Raw genomic sequence first — 4754 nt, 5'->3', positions numbered from 1 at the left:
TAGGCTTCACGCTAGGGCGTTGTTCCACCAGATCGAATAGTTAGGGCCTAAGAAGTGAACGCCAGAAGCATAAAATACAATATAAATACAACAGTTTTTCCATCATATAAAACGAGTAATTGCAACCAGTATGAAAGTTGTGGTCATTTCCACTTTCCGGGGAACCTCGGCTACACCCTAGGGCGTTGCTCCAACAGAGTGAATTGTTAGGGCCTTAGAAGTCAATGCCCGAAGCGTAAAATACAAAATAAATAGAACTGTTTTTCCATCGTATAAAACGAATAATTGCTACCGGTGTGAAAGTTATTTCCATTTCTACGTTCCGGGCAACCTAGGCTTCACCCTAGGGCGTTGTTCCACCAGATGGAATAGTTATGGCATAAGAGGTCAACGCCAGAAGCATAAAATACAATATATGTACAACAGTTTTTCCAACGTATAAAATGAATAATTGCAAACATTGCGAAAGTAATGGTCATTTCTACGTTCCGGGCAACCTAGGCGTCACTCTAGTGCGTTGCTCCACCACATCTAATAGCTGCGGCCTCAGAAGTCAACGCCTGAAGCATAAAATACGATAAAAATACAACAGTCTTTCCATCCTGTAACAGGAATAATTGCAACCCATGTGAAAGTGATGGTCATTTGTACGTTCCAGGCAACCTAGGCTTCACTCTAGGGCGTTGTTCTACCAGATCGAATTGTTAGGGCCTAAAAAGTTATCGCCAGAAGCATTATATAAATATAACAGTCTTTCCATCGTATAAAACGAATAATAGCATCCAGTGTGAAAGTTATGGTCACTTCTACGTTCCTGGCAACCTAGGCTTCACTCTAGGGCGTTGCTCCACCAGATCAAACAGATAGGGCCTTAGAAGTCAACGCCCGAAGCATAAAATACAAAATAAATAGAACAGTATTTCCATTGTATAAAACGAATAATAGCAACCAGGGTCAAAGTTATGGCCATTTCTACGTTCCGGGCAACCTAGGCTTCACCCCAGGGCGTTGTTCCACCAGATCGAATAGTTAGGGCCTAAGAAGAGAACGCCAGCAGCATAAAATGCAATATAAATACAACAGTTCTTCCATCATATAAAACGAATAATTGCAACCAGTATGAAAGTTATGGTCATTTCTACGTTCCGAGCAACGTAGGCTTCACTCTATGGCGTTCTTCCACCACATCGAATAGCTGCGGCACCAGAAGTCAACGCCTAAAGCATAAAATACAAAAAAAATACAACAGTCCTTCCATCCTATAACAGGAATAATTGCAACCCGTGTGAAAGTGATGGTCATTTGTACGTTCCATGCAACCTAGGCTTCGCTCTAGGGCGTTGTTCCACCAGATCGAATTGTTAGGGCCTAAGAAGTCAACGCCAGAAGCATAAGATACAATATAATTATAACAGTTTTTCCATCGTATAGAACGAATAATAGCAACCAGTGTGAAAGCTATGGTCACTTCTACTTTCCGGGCAACCTAGGCTTCACCCTAGGGCGTTGTTCCAACAGCTTGAATAGTTAGGGCCATAGAAGTCAACGCCCGAAGCATGAAATACAAAATGAATAGAACAGTTTTTCCATCGTATAAAACGAATAATAGCAACCAGTGTGAAAGTTATGGTCATTTCTACGTTCCGGGCAACCTAGGTTTCACTCTAGGGCGTTGCTCCACCAGATCGCATAGCTATGGACTTAGAATTCAACGCCATAAGAATAAAATACAATATAAGTACAACAGTTTTTCCATCGTATAAAATGAATAATTGGAAACATTGTGAAAGTAATGGTCATTTCTACGTTCCAGGCAACCTAGGCGTCACTCTAGGGCGTTACTCCACCACATCTAATAGCTACGGCCTTAGAAGTCAACGCTAGATGCATAAAATACAATATAAATACAACACCTTTTCCATCGTATAAAAAGAATAATTGCAAACAGTGTGAAAGTAATGGTCATTTCTACGTTCCGGGCAACCTAGGCTTGACTGTAGGGTGTTGCTCCAACAGATCGAAAAGGTAGGGCCATAGAAGTCAACGCCCGAAGCATAAAATACAAAATAAATAGAATAGTTTTTCCATTGTATAAAACGAATAATTGCTACCAGTGTGAAAGTTTTGTTCATTTCCACGTTCCGGGCAACCTAGGCTTGACTGTAGGGCGTTGCTCCACCAGATCGAATAGTTAGGGCCTAAGAAGAGAACGCCAGCAGCATAAAATGCAATATAAATACAACAGTTCTTCCATCATATAAAACGAATAATTGCAACCAGTATGAAAGTTATGGTCATTTCTACGTTCCGGGCAACCTAGGCTTCACTCTATGGCGTTCTTCCACCACATCGAATAGCTACGGCCTCAGAAGTCAACGCCTGAAGCATAAAATACAATAAAAATGCAACAGTCTTTCCATCCTATAACAGGAATAATTGCAACCCGTGTGAAAGTGATAGTCATTTGTACGTTCCAGGCAACCTAGGCTTCACTCTAGGGCGTTGTTCCACCAGATCGAATTGTTAGGGCCTAAGAAGTCAACGCCAGAAGCATGAGATACAATCTAAATATAACAGTTTTTCCATCGTATAGGACGAATAATAGCATCCAGTGTGAAAGTTATGGTCATTTCTTCGTTCCGGGCAACCTAGGCTTCACTCTAGGGCGTTGCTCCACCAGATCAAACAGTTAGGGCCTTAGAAGTCAACGCCCGAAGCATAAAATACAAAATTAATAGAACAGTTTTTCCATCGTATAAAACGAATAATAGCAACCAGTGTGAAAGTTATGGTCATTTCTACGTTCCGGGCAACCTAGGCTTTACTCTAGGGCGTTGCTCCACCAGATCAAACCGTTAGGGCCTTAGAAGTCAACGCCCGAAGCATAAAATACAAAATAAATAGAACAGTTTTTCCATTGTATAAAACGAATAATTGCTACCAGTGTAAAAGTTATGGTCATTTCTACGTTCCGGGCAACCTAGGCTTCACCATAGGGCGTTGTTCCACCAGATCGAATAGTTAGGGCCTAAGGAGTGAACGCCAGAAGCATAAAATACAATATAAATATAACAGTTTTTCCATCATATAAAACGAGTAATTGCAACCAGTATGAAAGTTGTGGTCATTTCTACTTTCCGGGCAACCTGGGCTACACCCTAGGGCGTTGCTCCAACAGATTGAATAGTTAGGGCCTTAGAAGTCAATGCCCGAAGCATAAAATACAATAAAAATACAACAGTTTTTCCATCATATAGAAGGAATAATTGCCACCGGTATGAAAGTTATGGTCATTTCTACGTTCCGGGCAACCTAGGCTTCACTCTACGGCGTTCTTCCACCACATCGAATAGCTACGGCCTCATAAGTCAACGCCTGAAGCATAAAATACAATAAAAATACAACAGTATTTCCATCTTGTGTACAGGAATAATTGCAAACCGTGTGAAAGTGATGGCCATTTGTACGTTCCAGGCAACCTAGGCTTCACTCTAGTGCGTTGTTCCACCAGATCGAATTGTTAGGGCCTAAGAAGTCAACGCCAGAAGCATAAGATACAATAAAAATATAACAGTTTTTCCATCGTATAGAACGAATAATAGCAACCAGTGTGAAAGTTATAGTCATTTCTACGTTCCGGGCAACGTAGGCTTCACTCTAGGGCGTTGTTCCACCAGATCGAACAGCTAGGGCCTAGGAAGGCAACGCCAGAAGCATAAAACACAATATAAATATAACAGTTTCTCCATCGTATAAAACGAATAATAGCGACCAGTGTGAAAGTTTTGGTCATTTCTACGTTCCCGGCAACCTAGGCTTCACCCCAGGGCGTTGTTCCACCACATCGAATAGTTAGGACCTAAGAAGTGAACGCCAGCAGCATAAAATACAATATAAATGCAACAGTTCTTCCATCATATAAAACGAATAATTGCAACCAGTATGAAAGTTATGGTCATTTCTACGTTCCGGGCAACCTACGCTTCACTCTATGGCGTTCTTCCACCACATCGAATAGCTGCGGCCTCAGAAGTCAACGCCTGAAGCATAAAATACAGTAAAAATACAACAGTCTTTCCATCCTATAACAGGAATAATTGCAACCCGTGTGAAAGTGATGGTCATTTGTACGTTCCAGGCAACCTAGGCTTCACTCTAGGGCGTTGTTCCACCAGATCGAATTGCTAGGGCCTAAGAAGTCAACGCCAGAAGCATAAGATACAATATAAGTATAACAGTTTTTCCATCGTATAGAACGAATAATAGCAACCAGTGTGAAAGTTATAGTCATTTCTACGTTCCGGGCAACGTAGGCTTCACTCTAGGGCGTTGTTCCACCAGATCGAACAGCTAGGGCCTAGGAAGGCAACGCCAGAAGCATAAAACACAATATAATTATAACAGTTTTTCCATCGTATAGAACGAATAATAGCAACCAGTGTGAAAGCTATGGTCACTTCTACGTTCCCGGCAACCTAGGCTTCACCCCAGGGCGTTGTTCCACCAGATCGAATAGATAGGGCCTAAGAAGTGAACGCCAGCAGCATAAAATACAATATATGTACAACAGTTTTTCCAACGTATAAAATGAATAATTGCAAACATTGCGAAAGTAATGGTCATTTCTACGTTCCGGGCAACCTAGGCGTCACTCTAGTGCGTTGCTCCACCACATCTAATAGCTGCGGCCTCAGAAGTCAACGCCTGAAGCATAAAATACGATAAAAATACAACAGTCTTTCCATCCTGTAACA

This window comes from Calliopsis andreniformis, chromosome 11 (assembly GCF_051401765.1).
Source record: "Calliopsis andreniformis isolate RMS-2024a chromosome 11, iyCalAndr_principal, whole genome shotgun sequence".
NCBI lineage: Eukaryota > Metazoa > Arthropoda > Insecta > Hymenoptera > Andrenidae > Calliopsis > Calliopsis andreniformis.
The sequence above is the reverse complement of the archived record's forward strand: the minus strand, read 5'-3'. Positions refer to the sequence as shown.